The sequence below is a fragment of the Eptatretus burgeri genome, chromosome 16 (assembly GCF_056783735.1).
Source record: "Eptatretus burgeri isolate ZD-2024b chromosome 16, Ebu_testis_v1, whole genome shotgun sequence".
NCBI lineage: Eukaryota > Metazoa > Chordata > Myxini > Myxiniformes > Myxinidae > Eptatretus > Eptatretus burgeri.
The window spans coordinates 57788976-57806112 of NC_140976.1; the positions used below are offsets into that span (position 1 = coordinate 57788976).

Sequence of the window (17137 nt, forward strand, 5' to 3'; positions counted from 1 at the left end):
AACCCCCTCCCACACAAGCCCCACCCACATAAACCCCGCCCACATAAGCCCCACCCACATAAACCCCTCCCACACAAGCCCCACCCACATAAACCCCGCCCACACACACCCCGCCCACACAAGCCCCACCGAAGCCCCGCCCACATAAACCCCTCCCCACACAAGCCCCACCCACACAAGCCCCACCCACACCCCGCCCACACAAGCCCCACCAAAGCCCTGCCCACACAAGCCCCTCCCACACAAGCCCCACCCCTCATCCCCCTGTGCGCCCCCCACCTTTGACCCACCACCTCCCTCATCCCACCCCCACCCTTCCCCACACACACACATGGGGAGGGGAGGGATGGGATGAGGGGGTGATGGGTCATTGGGGGGCGCACCTACCCTCCCTTCATGTTTTGATCCTCTTCTTGTAATTCAGAATCAAGTAATTGTATACAAAACAAATATAATTTATTAATATTGAAAATATTAAATATTCATTTGCGAGAATGTATAATCTTTCCCAGCAATCTTCTCCAGATGTCTTGTGATTTCGAAACTCAGACACCATATTCTGTTTTGAAACAAAAAGTGGATAATAATTACATGGTAATATGAGTAAGCCTCGTTGACCACTGAATTAACACACCAGGAGGCCGACTCAGCCTGTCATCCTTTCAAGGTCAATAAAATTAATTCCAGTGTACTGACAAAACCGCGTTCAAACTAATAATGCAACCAACATTAGACGACATTCTAAAGAGAGAGTGATATTAATAATAATTCAGAAATATTTACCTCCAGAAAATCATGTGTTGTACAAGATTGCTTCAACAGCTGATGTTGTGCGATAGTGCTGAAAAAAAAATAATAAGTCAAGGGTATAGATGAAGAGACAGACAGACAGGGAAAGCAACACACACCCACACACGCACACACACACACACACACACACACACACACACACGCACACACGCACACACACACACACACACACACACACACACACACACACACACACACACACACACACACACACATAGACACACATAGACACACGCACACACGCACACACACACACACACACACACATAGACACACATAGACACACGTGTCTCACCATTGGTTTAATTCATTCGAGATCAGAGACCGGTCATTATAAATCATTGATCTCTTCAATAAGAGCAGAGAGAGGTAGGTAGGAAGACAGACACACACACACGTGTCTCACCATTGGTTTAATTCCTTCGAGATGATAGGACGTGATAAGACTTCGTGCCACTCATTGAAAATGTCTTTCAATTCTCTTCTAAAATCATTGATCTCTTCAATAAGAGTATTAATTTCATGAACCACGTCGTGATACGTAAACTCAATTTCTTCCAATGCCCTGTCAGGGAAAAAATATATATATATATATATCAGAATTATCATGATTTAATTAATAATCATTTGCTTCATCGTTCAAAGAGAAAACCAAACAAACTTACCAACTCTGTAGTAAGCTTTTGCCTTCATCGGAAGAGAGATCATCCATGTCTCAGTTGTAAAAATGAAAATCCCGTCTGGCAGAAACTTTGTCTGGTGAATCACTTATAAGGCTTACAATGAGAAAATTCCCGAAACATTGGGTGCGGCCACAGGAAATGACAGCTTGGAAAATAACTGGGCGATTGTATGAATCATTTACAAAACATACTTAAAATGGTTTCGATTCAAATGTTTTCAGTTCGTGTTCTGAGATAAAATATAAACACGAGACCTTGTCTCACAGAATAGTTCCTATTTTTTCACAGCATGACTGTCTAAAACCACACAGCACGACCGTGTCAAAAAACACTTCCTCATTTTCACGGCATGAACTGAAAACATTTGAAACAAAACTTTTTTTATGGCGTGGTTTATACACAAAAATGATTTGCAACTCGGGCGGTGGTCAGATGAGATCATTAAGAGAAGTTTATCTTCCCGTAATGGCACAAAAGGGGTATCTTAAAAAATATAAAGATTCAAATGTTTTAGATGGGGATTATTGTGCAAATAAAATTAATCTATTGAAGGAATTTGAGTCTGAACAAAACTTTATAGGTTCAATGAATGATCTGTTGTAACCCCAGATTAAATTGGAGACAAATAAATATACCTTGGGATAGCCTGGTTATATATATACAAAGCCTGGTGTTGGCTTAGTGGTTAGGGTGGCGGCTTGGGATCCCAGTGTCCCGAGTTCGAATCCCGCTCAGCTGCTGAATTAACACCAGGGGGTTGACTCAGCCTGTCATCCTTCCGAGGTCGGCGAAATGAGTACCAGTATACTGGTCCCGGTGTATGCCCCGGTTAGAATAGGTGTACCATATCCCTGTGTTGTAAGAGGCGTCCAGGAAGGGCATCCGACCATAAAACATTGCCTCACAAAAAGCCAAACCCCTGCACAGCAGGGAAAAACGGATAAAAAGGGGGTTTATTTTTAGGGGAAAAAAAAGGGAATCGCTGAAAATCCCCCATTCATTTACATGGGGAAAAGTGAGCTAGAACCAGTATATTCACCCTACTGACACAGGATACACTGAACTATCCTTGGTAGAATGGGATTTCATCTCATGGTTTCCTTTGTACACGATGCTATAACGTTTGAACAATGATCGTCAAACGTGAGTGTTTCTTCCTAAATGTGGACTGTATAGTTGTCAGAGCATGATAGCCACGTCCGGAGGTTTAACTCTTATCTACGATGTGTATCACCATGACATTGTCCTTCATTTGGTCTGTGTACAAGCTCATCAGTCGTTCTTGGTCTACCCTCAAAGTGATACCAAGGCATCACGTCAACTTCCATAAAGACTGAAGATATGATGGTTTATGATAATAATCAAATATTACTGAAGTTTACATTCTCACCACCACTGAAGTCTTCAAAATCTGCAGACAATATGTAAATGTGTTTCAGGACTAACCTTCCCTTTCTTGATTTAACGTTTCATGCTCGAACAACTGCACCATAAGGCTTGACTGATGAATACAAAAACGAGTTTCACATATTGCTCCCAAACCTATCATCTCCTCTTCTATTCCAACATACACAGACCATCCTTCCTATTCCAGCTGTATCATCAAATCTAAATGGATAGACACTGAAGTGTTTCTTTCGAGAACGGCATGACGTCAAAACAACAAGATTATGTTCCATCCCCAGCATTTTTTCCGAGCAGGGGAGCTCCTGTTATAGGAACTCCCTCATGCAAACTTATGGGGAGGTGTATCCATTTTCCTCAACTTATTCCTCATTCCAAAAGACCAATTGTCTCGCGCTCGGCATCAAAGCACAGCAACATTGCCACGTCGACATGACAGCACCAACATCCGAGGATCACAGCTGTGCTGCTGATGTGAATGAATCGTTATTGTTCTTGTTACCCTCGCAAGAGGACATTGGCATTTGGGCCCTCTTTGTTTGTCCGTTTGTTATCTTGCCAAAACGAAGTTTTGCAAGATATGTTAGTCAGCTTGTATGTTTTTTTTTTTGTTTGTTTGTTTTTTTTGTCTGTAATCACGTATAAAAAATTCTGCAGAGCACAGTTTTCATCGGAAATTTTTGTAACTTCGCATATCAGAGGCCTATAGAGGTCCCTTTCAGTGCACAAAATTTTGAAGGTCAAGGTCAAAGGTCAAGGTCACTTTGGTGCAAATCAGGGGAGTCGACGAAACCCTTATTTTTTGAGTAATTTTGATCGGATCGTCTTCAACCTTCATGGGAATATAATTCATGGTCTGGCGCTCAGCTGATTAATTTTTGGTGGCGATTGGCCTTGACCTTCATGGTTAGCGCCTCAGGTCAAACATATTTGACCCCAAGGTCAAATTTTCAAGTTTTAGGAACCATATCGTGTAGTACCTCAAATTGAACACCTCGATGAGTGCTTTCTCAATATGTCAAGCCTGAGACATTATGACTTCATTTGGTGACGTTATGAGGCAAAAGCACTTTTTTCATGGTTACTCTGTAGAACGATTCTCATCGGAATCTCTCGTAGGCAGATATTCCTCAAGGAGTCGCTCCTGGTGGATAGCAGCTCTGTTCACCTCAGTGTGACCTTAAAGAAGTCACATGTGGTCACCTTTTGGCAAGATGCGGGTCACCCTGCGGGTGACATTGGTTTATTTGTCTGTTTGTTTGTTTGTCCGCACAGAACTTTCGTGTTTTTCTCCACAACCGCTTGTCGGATTGAGACAAAATTTTCACCAGAGGAGCGAATACTCATGTGGAATGTTTTAATGATAATTATGACGTCATAGGGCCCGTGGTATTACAGCCATATTGGAACAACGGAAAAACTTTGGACCTCTGTATCTCTGAAACCGCACCAAGGAAACAATTGAAACTTGGCACATAACAATCACTCTTCATGGGGAATGAATGTGATTTTATGACGTCATAGTCGCCCTCGTTATGACGTCATAATTGCACATGTAGAACGCCACATCCGATCAGTATGAAAATTGTTGAGGGTCATCTCGGTATAAAATGGTCCACAGAAAAAAAATTTCATTACGTCGCCGGTCATATTATTCAGCAGCCATATTGTTTTTTAAAAAAGAAACCTTCAAAAATCTTCTTCTCTGAAGTGGCTGAACAAATTGAGGTGAAACTATACACGTTTTACCGCCTGTCCATGAGGAACAGAAGGTTCACACATATGATATCATGGGCCAGGTGGTTGACAGCCATGTTGGATTTACCCTAAAATGAATAAAAGAAATCCACCATTCAACAGAATTCCTGGTGAGTGTCAGCAATCTCTGATTACTCTTTTTCTTGTTGTGAATGCAATGAAACTCCTCCAGTGTAGTACTCATACAAAGCAAATGCCAGCGTTTGGAAATGCCCCTCCGACGATGTGTCGGCTGATTTATGTGGGCTTACCATTTGGCGAGATTACAACCACACAAAGAGCAGTGTGGCATCTGGAAAATGATTCCTTGCAGAATCTTAGAGAAACCCGATTTTCATTCAAATTATTTTCAAGATGGCAAGCCCATTTCTTTTTTACTTTTTTTTTGGAGAATCTCATGCATGTAAGTGGGGCTGCCACACACAAACACACACACACACACACACACACATACACACACACATACACACACACACACATACACACACACACATACACACACACACACACATCTCATTCAGGTGGACATACAGATGAATATGTGAGACATAACACAAGACTGTTAGAAGAGATAAACACAGCCACTGAGCTTGGTGTCGTCGCTTCCCAGTGCACTTTGGGTACCAGCAACGCCGCACCAATGGCGCCACCTTTCTCACTGCACTGAGCAGGGCATTTCCTAAGGAAGAAATTCCTCCTCCTTATTGATGCCAATCTCTGGGGATTGTCTGTACTCATATCTTTTTAAATGCTGAACATCAAGCAAGGAAGCAGCGTGTAACATTTTTCATCTTTGGAATGACTCTGCCGGGGTTTGGACTGCCAATCAAACAGATTCGGATCGGATGCTCTAATTTCGTACACCACGGAGTCCGTAAGATTCATGAACATGCTGTTGCCATTTATCTGCCACAACACTTCCACCAGCATTATCTTTTAGAACCCTTCCAGTCTGCTTTTAAACAGTTAAACAACACTGTGACTGCCCTCTTGAAATTTACCAATGATATCCTTTGCGATGTGCACCAAGGATCGGCTACAATATTAATACTTCTCTACCTATCAGCTGCTTTTGACACATTTGATCATAATGCTTCACTTGATGATCTTCATTCTTGTTTTGGTAAAACTGGATTTGCTCTTCAAAGGTTTAAATCGTATCTTACGGATTGTGCATTCACTAAAAATATTGCTAGTTATTCATCTGAACCTACATTCAGTGTGCTTCAGGAATATGTTCTTGAACCAACTTTAGTTCTTCCTTTATCTGCATCTGCTTGGCATGATTTTATGAAATTTCATTTTCATTGTTAAGAAGATGATGTCCCAATCGACTTGTTCATGAAACCTGATGATGGGTTGTCTTCCACAACAATGACTGTCTCCAGCTGACATTCCAAAATGGATATCAATGAACTTTCTTAAACTCTGTTTCCAAGACTGACATGGTGCTCCTTGGCTCTTCCATCAGTCCTTGCAAACCTTTGGCCTCAGATAATGAAACTTGCACATCACCACTTGATGATCTCTAACCTAATTTCTACATTGGCCCCGAACCTAAGTGACACAAAAGATCAAATTCTTTCCTTTAATCCACACCGCTAAAATGTGCAGACCTATTTTCTTCCATTTCCACAATGTTGCCCAAATCTATTCACGCTGCACTGGAAAACACCTGAATATTTGGTCGACACTGTCATAACATCATGTACGGACTATTGCAACTCCCTTGCCTGATTCTTATCTCAAATCTTTGTAACTAATGCAGAATAGGATCAGCCAGCATCGGAGATTTGATTTCATCACCACAATGCTGAAGACACTTCACTGGCTTCCAATAGATGAAAGTATAGATTTAAAAAGTTTGTTAACCCTTTGAACCCTAGCGGCCGTTTTACCAGCCGCTATGCAAAACTCCATATAACTGAGCGGCCGGAGTTTTCTCCATCGATCCCTGGATGGGGGAGCTGAAAGTCCAAAGAACTCAGTGTTCAAAGGGTTAACAACATTTAAATCCACACATAAATTGGTTCCTGTCCATAAATCTTACCTAATTACAATGTATACCTCTGAAAGTGAGCTACTGTCCAGCACCAGGAATTTTCCGGTGGTTTCCTGCACCAAGACGTCAAAGAATTTCAATGATCAAACATTCACTGGTGTTGGCTTAGCGGTTAGGGTGGTGGCTTGGGATGGTGGCTTGAGATCGTAGGGTCCTGAGTTTAAGCCCTGTTGGCTCTTGAATTAACACCAGAGGGTTGACTCAGCCTGTCATCCTTCTAAGGTGGGTGAAATGAGAACCAGTGTAGCAGCCAAAAGGTTGCACACGAAGGGAAGGGGTATTGACGGATTTATTTAATCTGGTATTGGTGCGGTGCAGGCATGATGGGCCGAATGGCCTCCTCCTGCACATAATTTCCTTGTAATTTTACAGTCATGCTCTAAGACAATGGAAACTCTTCCTTTTGAAATCTGCATTGTCTCATCAGTTATTATTAAAATCTTTAAATTCTTATCTTTTTTTATGGTTACTTTTCTTCATCTCAACCCTTGTTGGTGTCATTATTTTTTTCACTCATTTTTATGCCTCCACAGGCAAAGGTCAGAGGCATTATGTTTTTGGGTTGTCCGTCAGGCTGAATGCCCTTGTGTGTGTGTGTCTGTGCATCTCTTATCAGCTTTTTCTTACCACGATAACTTGAGAACTACTGAAGGGATTTCAAACAAACTTGACACAAGTGCAGGTTGTAATAAAAGAAGAACTGATTCAATAACTCCAAGCTCAATGGTCATGTGCCCTTTGAGAATCATTTTGCAGACCATCTTCTACTTATTTATTTATTTTTATTTATCTCTCTCTCTCTCTCTCTCTCTCTCTCTCTCTCTCTCTCTCTCTCTCTCTCTCTCTCTCTCTCTCTCTCTCTCTCTCTCTCTCTCTCTCTCTCTCTCTCTCTCTCTCTCTCTCTCTCTCTCTCTCTCCCTCTCTCTCTCTCTCTCTCTCTCACACACATGTACCATCTAAATGGGTTTAAACATATTAGTGGGATGACGTCTAAAGCAGGCGGAGGTATTCTAACCATACATTTGCATCAAATTATATTGCCTATTTAATTTTTATTTTTTGTATAGAGCAATAAGATTTTAATAAAAATGAAAAGCACAAAAATGTATAAATTTCATTAAATGCATGAAATTGGACATTGTGCTGGCAGAATAACTTAGAGGTAAGTGCGCTCACCTCTAAGCTGTCTCGTCTGAGTGTGAATCTCAGAACCCTGGTGCTTTGTTTGTGGGCAGGTTGGTAAATCAATGTGTGCACTGTCCCATGGAAGGACACAAAACTGAGTGTCCCATTTGCTGGCATCAATTAATGGACGTTAAAGATCCCACTGTGTCCGTCACAGAGTAGGCGAGTTATTGCCGGCACCCTGGCTGAATTCCAAATAACTGCACCCATAGTTAAGTGTCCTGTGTTGGAGTGGAAACCCAGTAACCCATCCAGCATTATAAGCCTTGCCAAAGAAACTGCTTCGGTAGAACCGACGCCATGTTTTGGGCATGGTAGGTGAATGGATGAATGAATGACTAAATGAACTAGAGAGTTCAAAGAACAACTTCTTCCGTACAGTTATGAGAAAAAGTACATGGGAAGGGTCTTTGAAACACTTGCTTTACATTTCCGAGCACAGTCTATATTTCCTATAAGCTGCCATTTTGTCTGAATCTCGATATTCCCCAATGCTGAGAGTGCTAGTGGCACATTTGATTGTTCGAGATGGCGTAAAATGGTGTAATATTTTGTCCAAGTATTGCTAAACTTGAGGTTTTTGGAAGTGACAACAAGGTGATTTGTGATCTCCAGTGTTCAAATATATAGTGTTCAAATATCTAATTCAATTTAAATAAAATAAAGGTTTTAAAGGCTCAAGAAAAAAAAATTCGGAAGTTTACCACAATTGATGCAGTGTCTGACATCACATTAATGAACACGTACATTAGTTCTTCATAGCTGTTGTTTGTGTCCTTTATGACGTCGTTCAAAACAGTAAGTTTCCTGTTTGGAATGATTTTCAATTTTGTTTGACTGCCAGACAAGGAGACAGACAAAAACACTTACCTTACTCCACTTTGCACATGCGCCATTGGGATGAGATTCTGTACAATTTGCCAAATTTAGACCCAAATTACTGCTAAACTGCAGGTTTGTGTTCTGATTCATGCTCCAGTTTGTGTTTTGCAGTATTCAAAATTTATCATTCAATTGAAGTTAAGTAGTTCCTCGATCATAGACTGATGTTTATAACAATGACGAATTAAGTGGGGGCAGGGGGTGGATGGGGCAGTCACCCAGGGTACAAGGGAAGAGTGGGCCCATGCAGGGGTGGATGAGTGTGAAATACATGAGTGTCCAAACTATCATCAGGGAGCAATGCCCATATTCAATGCATATACTATGTTCAGCTCACTCACTCAACCTTGTTGGGAAAAGTCTTCAATTTTTTTGAAGACCAGGGGTCTTCAAATTCTATGCACCAGGGTTTTTCAGACCACACCAGGGGTCTACTGCCCAGGGGTCTTCAAATTCTTCGACATTGTACAAAAGTTGTTTACTTATCTCTCTGCATTGACTTTGGTGACTAATTTGTGAAAAACTGAAGCCTTTATGGCTGTCTGTTGCCAAGCAGCTTTCAGGTACTCGAAGGTCAGCAAGGTATGGAGCAGTGGCAGCCCTTCTCAAAGGTTACACTCCCACATTCAATGCATTGGAATACCTAGCAACTGACGCAGAACAGAAAGTTGATTGCTGAAATGAAGCTCAGTCGATCCTTGACAAACTGGGTGAATTGGACTCAGCTATACTCATTGTCCCCCAACCCTCTGACAAGGTCGGAGACAGGGGACATTGAAATGATCTCTGTCCAACCGACTGACCAATCCTCAGTACATGTACTTTTGTGTACGCAATATTTCAAAAATCGTTTAACATTTAGCGTTCATATTAGAGTTAGACAGATCGATTCCTCATATCACCCAAAAGGTGGGGGACATGGAGTATCAGCTCCTTGTTGTTATTTGGAACAGTCTTTGAGCACTTTCACGAGACCAGTCTCTCACTTCGAGATCAGTTTTTTTCTGAATGTCTTGGTGTCCTTATTGGAGTCTCTTGTTGATTTTGTCAAGACTCAGTAGATGGAGTTTTAGGACTTCGAAGACCTAAGGATTAAACTGTGTAGCCATAACGAGTACAATTCAGCCCAGAGGCGCATCCTCATGCGCAACCACCGCTTTGATGACGGAGATGCTAAAGACACTATGCTGTCACCCAAGGAGAAATTCAACAATGAGGTGTTCCTTGTCATAACTGATCAGCGAATCGGTGCCTTGAAACACAGTTTTGGAGCAAACAAGGAAATCTACGAGAAGTTTGAATTCCTGTCCAAGCTAGTCTCTGTCTCTCCATCTCTGTCTCTGTCTCTGTCTCTCTCTGTCTCTCTGTCTCTCTCTCTCTCTCTCTCTCTCTCTCTCTCTCTCTCTCTCTCTCTCTCTCTCTCTCTCTCTGTCTCTCTCTCTCTCTCTCTCTCTCTCTCTCTCTCTCTCTCTCTCTCTCTCTCTCTCTCTCTCTCTCTCTCTCTCTCTCTCTCTCTCTCTCTCTCTCTCTCTCTCTCTCTCTCTCTCTCTCTCTCTCTCTCTCTCTCTCTCTCTCTCTCTCTCTCTCTCTCTCTCTCTCTCTCTCTCTCTCTCTCTCTCTCCCCCCCCCCCCTCATGAGATCAAGCAGCCATAGCAAATCTTGCCTGCTCCTATACCAACGATCTGGAAGTTAATTTATCCATTTTTCTACCTTACTGGCATCCTCAACTTAGCTTCAAACATCACACACACACACACACACACACACTAAGTCAGCAGAACTGAGAATGTACCAGTTCCTCAATGCACACACTGTCACCCAGAACATTTCCTTACATTGAAATAGATCTTCTGATATATCTGTCGATGATGGTATGAAATTGCAGTTGTGAGGGTAAGCGGTAATTCTATAATCTAAAAATCATCAAGGATAAGATCAGGAACCAAGTGGGACAATATCGATGGAATAGTCTTTCAATCATGAGCATCAATAGTGGAGTACTGAGAGGGCTTAACTGATCGAAAATCATTGTCGAGCCGAAACAAACATAGGAAAAGACCAATGTCACACGTTGTGGTTCATGTGGAGAAACTGCCAGTACTTTGGAATGTACAGTAAATTACCATTGATGGTCTTACAAATACATTGCTGTCCTTTTCTCTTTTTTTTGGAATACCAAGTCGAGGCTCGTGAAAGAGCTAACACAGAAACATATAACAAGGCAGGAGACAAGAGGGGTGCTTCTGACCTGAAGCAGAAGCAGCATATCCAGGGTAGAGTGACCAGGTCTGAATCCAAATTGATGATGAGAAATAAAGCCATTGGAGAAGAGGAAGGATTTAATGTCTGAAGCGATGATGGATTCCATGACCTTGCTGATGATTGGGAGAAGGCTGATTGGTCTGTCGTTGCAGGGATCTGTTTTTGGACCTTTTTATGCAGAGCGGTAATGTTTTCTGATTTGCAAGCAGATGGCAGATGACCGTGAGCAAATGAGAGGGTGAATAGAACAGAGAGAGGGTGAGCAAGAGCAGCAGAGAAGGCTTTTTTAGAACACGAGGGCTGATGCCGTCTGGACCGGTTGCAGAATCAGAGTTGAGGTTTGCGAGCAAGCTCTCCACCTTGTTGGGAGAAAAGCACACAGAGTCCAGGAACAATTGGGTGCGACTGGGTAAGGTGGGTATAGAAAGAGATGGGTTTGGGACACAAGGTTTATAAGCAAACACAGAGTTTAAGCATTCAGCCTTTTCACGTGCAGTGTCAGCTGTGTGGCCATTTGAGGTAAGGGAGGGGATGGAGGGGGAACATACCCCAGAAACAGACTTAACTCCATGCGATGAGGATTCGGAGGAGGAAGACAGGTTTGAGAGTTCAGACTTGAGATGAGAAAGATGTTGTTTCCTGGCTCTCCTCAGGGTAAACACATATTCGTTCCGTGCTTTGTGGAAGGAACTGAGATTGCCTTCCATGAGATGAAGGCAAGTAGTTTCAGGACAACTGCCTCACCACAAGCTTCAGTGTACCATGGGTGGGAGGACGGGTAGGACAACTGAAGACGAGAGGGGATAAATCTGTGCATGAGAGGGAGCAAGTTTCTTTGGAAAAATTCCCAGGATCAATTGATGTCGGTGAGAATATAAATGGGAGACCAGTCTAGAAGTTTGATGGCTGTTTGAAGTCCCTGAAGCCTGAGTGAAATGCCAGACTCGACGGTGCTGATGTGGTTTTCCAATAAGCCCAGAGAGACGTCTACTTTGACAAGCATGTGGTCAGATGAACCGATTGGAGTGGAGGAACAGCAGCAGATATTTGCAGGGAAATTGGTCAAAATCAAATCCAGAAGAGATGGAGTGTGTTGGTTGAGATCCAGGTTGGGAAGTTGACATATTGTGTCAGTCCCAATGAGTCACAGAAATCTTTTACTGAAGTGCCATGACAGATGAGAGAAGTACCCACACCCAGCCAACTGGCATGATGACAATTGAAGTCACCACATATGAGGAAGAAAAGAGTTTGGATGACATCTCTCTGGCAAGTCCAGGCTTCCGTGCTTTTGACGAGTGAGATGTGAATGGAAATCTTGTTCTAAATTGATATCATTGTCGATTTTGTTTCAAAATGTAACGATTTTCAGCCTGCCTACAACCGATTTTTATTAAAAAATAAAAATAGAGAAAAATTCAAATAAAATATTCAACAATATTTTTTTCATGAGAATATGGAGGAGACAAATTAATAATTTGGTCAAAAGGTCAAAGCTCAATGACATAAAGTCGTCAATTTTCATCCAATTGACCTGAAATTCAAAGAATTTGCGCATTGGTTCTCTGAATTCGTTCACCAACAAAAAGTTTCAAGCCAAATGTTTGTTTTTTTTTAGATCAAAAGGTCAATGGTCAAGGTCGCATCAAGTCGTCAATTTTCATCCGATTGACTTGAAATTTGAGCAGGATTTGCATATTAGGTCACTGAATTAGTTAACCAATAAAACGCAAGAAACCGATTGTTTTGAGGTCAAAAGGTCAAAAGTCAACGTCACAAAATCATCACTTTCCATTTGATTGACATATTTGAGCAGGATTTGCATATTGGATTACCTGAACACTATCGGTTTTGAGGTCAAAAAGACCTTGAGGTCGCCGAAAATCGTTAATATATTTGTATTTTGTATTTTTTTGTTGTTGTTGTTTTCAGCATGTTTGGCAAATGTAGGAAGAATTCTGAATACAAAGCGGATGCGGACGGGCTTTGCATTTTCAGATGCTTTCTTGTTTCATTAAAGGGTTCTTGTTTATTGTTTCTCCAGGGTTTCGTTTTTTTTTCAAAAACATGAATTATTAAATGACCATCGTCACAATTATGATAAGAAACATATCCTGAGATCAAGAGATCATGACCTGACCTGACTTTGAGCGAATGAATACTTAACATACTGCACTGTGACTTAGCTCACTGATGTATATTACGAGGGCCCATGGTTGGGTTACTGCCTGGGCCCCAAGGCACACTTAATCTGCCCCTGGTTCATCGACTCGACTGCAAAAAAAAATTCAAAATCGTCACAATGCTGAGATTAATGTTTGCATCAGGAAGACCACGACCATGTTTGGTCAGCTGAAATACAAGGTGTGGGGCAAGAAGCAGCTGAGCTTACAATCAGAATAGACCAAAGACAGTCAGACCAACAGACAGACAATCGCTCCGTGTGCGCGGGGTAATAACAATGGCAATTTCCATCAACAAAGGATGAATAGTCAGTGTTTGGGGAGCATTTTATTCCATTGTTATAAAGACAAAATTCTTGACATGCAGACTCAACTTGCCGAGTCTTCAACAAACCTTCTTTTGATCAAAAAAGATTCCCATAAAGGAACCTCAGTGTTGGTATATGCATGATGTGAGTAGGCCCCCAGCACTGTCGTCAAATAAATGAGTCTCTGGGCTGGGGTGCCGATGCTATGCTTTTGAATCTGCCTAAGATCTTTGCCAGCTCTCTGACAGCTTTGGACCAAAGTAGTCAGTGAAGCGAAGACATCCCTTTTTTCTGGGACCTCTTCCACTCTACGGCATAGTGTGCACACCCTGCCTGACTATCCCTTACTCTGGTTGACCACTGGAATGCGGGGCAGGCTGCGACCACACCAGGGACTAAATATCTGCGATGACAAAGCCATCACCAAGGGTAAGCCTCCCTTGGTCCAATGATGACCTTTTTTTTTCAGACTACAATATGACCTAGACCTTCAACATTTTCGAGTGTCGGCCACTAAACCGGCACCCCCTCCCCCCCCCCATGAGATCCCCTGGTGTGAAGGGTGTATGGACGTGGACACCCACAAGATGAAATAAAAAACCTGCCAACGGGTGGAGGAGCTCATTATTAGCCAACATCCATCCATATCTTAGTACCAACTACATCTGCAGACATCCTCCTGCAGTTACTTACCGTCCTGGCAGGATTTGCACTTTGGCCACCACAAAACACTTCATTCTACAAAACACACTGAGGTGTGTGATGGGGTGGTGCAAAGGTGTCGTCCACCAGACAGCAGTCTCCTCAGGTTAACCTGAGGCAGTCCCTTCGGGTGGATACCTGGAATGTCCTATCCCAAAGAGATGAGGATAGGCCAGTCATTTGCCTGGGGGATAGCCAGATTGAAGCCACTGGAGTACCGGCGGTAAGTAGACGCAGCGACACACTGTGTCACATGCTCCCCATGTATGTATGTATGTTCAACATTTAGGGATGCAGTGTAAATTTTTAAAATGTGACCATCTTCAATCTATCCATAAAACTCAACATCATGGAAATCAGAGGAAAATTATAATGATCAAAGTTATGATCAAAAAGGTGTTTGTTTTTTTTAATCAACCGAAATCCAAAAAAGGCAGGTGAAGGGCACAAATCAAATGTCAGGTGCACAACTTCAGTGCAGGTACACTATTATGATTCAAGAACATCTTGGAAGGCCAAGATTGGAAGGTCTTGGAAGGTCTTCAACATTCCACTTTGGCAAAATTGAGCGATGACAAAAAAAGAACGTTTCTTTTTTTCAGACTGCCATTTGACCTTTGCCTTTAACCTGAAAGTCTAGAGAGGGAAATTTTGTTCTGATTGGAGAAACCTTGGTCAAGATATGGTGAAAAATGTTAAAATGTTTATAATTAGGTAAAGGTCAAAAACACTGTCACCACCATATGTTACATTTCCATTATTGACGGAACATTTTATTCCAAAATTCCCAGCCGGCTCCGAGATCCAGCTCAGACATTGGCAGAAAAATAGGAAAGGAAAACAAACAAGCTAAATGGTGGTTTAGTGTTCCTTGGGGTCTGACAAACCCTGGGGTACCATTTAAAATTGGGAACACCAATTATAGAAACAAACCCCACAACAGGTACAGGACTCTCCCTATCCAATAGGAGGTGTATTAATTAATGTTTGCAAAGTGCATGTGTACTCTGCCACAGTCTTTGGGTTGTTTCAAACATATATTTTGGCTTTCCTATCCGAAATCAACCTCTGTTCTGTTGCTGAAGCACCTTTCTGTGGGACATTTCAAAGACACTTCTCATGATGGCAGTAACCAGACGAGAGTTTACTCGTTTACAGTAATCTGCTCAGAATACTTGCGTCACACACACAAACTTTAGTTACGATTGTGAGCTACTTCTTGTCCCACGCCATGTATTTCAGCTTTCCAAACATGGTGGTGGTTTTCCCGCTGCAAACATTAATCTCAGCATCCTGTTGTGCAGAATTGTTCATGGTCGAGCTGAGATAGCAGAGCTTGTGAACAACTTGGAGCTCAGTGCCATCAATAGCAATGCATGAGAATACCTGAACACCATGTGCCATAATGACTGTCTCTTCCAGGCTGATTGTGGCACCAAAATCCTTTCAGGCAGAGGCAAGGCGTTGCAAATCATCCAGAGCTCATGTTTAGTGTGGTCACAAAGAAATGCATCGTTGGCGAAGAGCAGTGAATAGATGAGAACTTTATGTGCTTTTAGTATTGCCCGAAGCCAGGTCAAATTACAAAGTTTGCCATTGTTTCTTGTTTAAAGAGCAATCCCAGAAGATGAGGAGAAAACTTGTTGAAGAAGTAGGGAAAAGGAAATCATGAACAGTGTTGGTGCAAGCACATAGACTTATTTGACTCTGTTTCAGATCGTGTTCTTTTTATTATCTTGTTTGCAGCCTATGACTGATGGTCGCGTCATTGCTGGGAGCGTGGGTGTGGCGTTGATGCAGTGCCCCCTGTTTCCAGTAAGCTGGAACTCATTTTGCTGACCATAGAAGGACAGGCTGAGTCAACACACCAAGTGCTATATAACAGCAAGACAGGGGCTCAAACATAAGACCCTAAGATCTAAAGACAGCGAATTTTTTTTCTTTTTTTGTATACATAGTCGAGGCTCATGGAAGAGCGAGCACACTGAATGGATTAGGTCAGGTCAGGTCAGGTCAGGTATGGGAGAATGCGCCAGAGCAGTGCATCGCTGCGTCCACTTTTCGCCGGTACTCCAGGGGCCTCCGTCTGGCCATCCCCCAGGCAGATTCCTGGCCCATCCCATCTCCTGGAGATGCTGATCAACCTGCTGCAACCACGAGGCACGTGGTCGGCCCATTGACCTCCACCACTCACGAGACTCCCTTGCTAAGAAAACCTGGTGAGCAGGATCAGCGTCAGGAAAACGAGCCACATGTCCATACAGCCGCAGCTGACACTCATGGACTATGCAGGAAACAAATCTCATTTCAGTCTCTCTCAGCAAACACCCATTGGAAACAAAGTCCCACCAGTGATAGCCAGAGATTCTCAGAAGAGACCTGGCACCAAAGGAATTAAGTCTCCATCTCAGATCCCTGGTCAGAGTCCAAGTATCATATCCATAGAGCAAGACTGAAAGCACCAATAACTTGAAGACTCGGACTTTCGTCCTCCTGCACAGGTACTGACAGCACCAACGAATATTTGTCCATGTTCTACTTTAGGGAATAACTTAATTTTTATATTACATTCATCACCATCGAGTATATTCACAAAGATTACTTTGGAACTTGGTTCTTGGTTTCAGTGTCTTTGTTGAGCAGAAATGAAATGATCAATTTCTCTCAATGCTCTTGTTTGAGCATATTTTGGTTCCACTCATGTACATTAAACTTATATAGAGTCTATAAAATTGTTTAAATTAAACTCAAACATGAATGCATTACACACATTCTGTAAGCTGTCTGACTGAGTGCAGCTGAAAACAGGAAGCTTGGGAAAATTTCCAGAATTACTGAGCTGTTGAAAAACAGGAAAGAGAACAATGAGGAAAGTCTAGGCAAAGATCCAACTGACT

General features: G+C 42.4%; 1 long non-coding RNA gene across 1 annotated transcript; it reads right to left on the reverse strand.

Moving 5' to 3' along the window:
- Positions 1 to 395: 395 nt before the first annotated feature.
- On the reverse strand, positions 396 to 1944 carry LOC147011117 (uncharacterized). Its single transcript, XR_015052390.1, has 4 exons — positions 1476 to 1944; positions 1217 to 1375; positions 784 to 841; positions 396 to 559 (listed from the first exon to the last, which is right to left on the reverse strand). It is a non-coding gene; the product is annotated as an uncharacterized LOC147011117 (long non-coding RNA).
- Positions 1945 to 17137: the final 15193 nt, after the last annotated feature.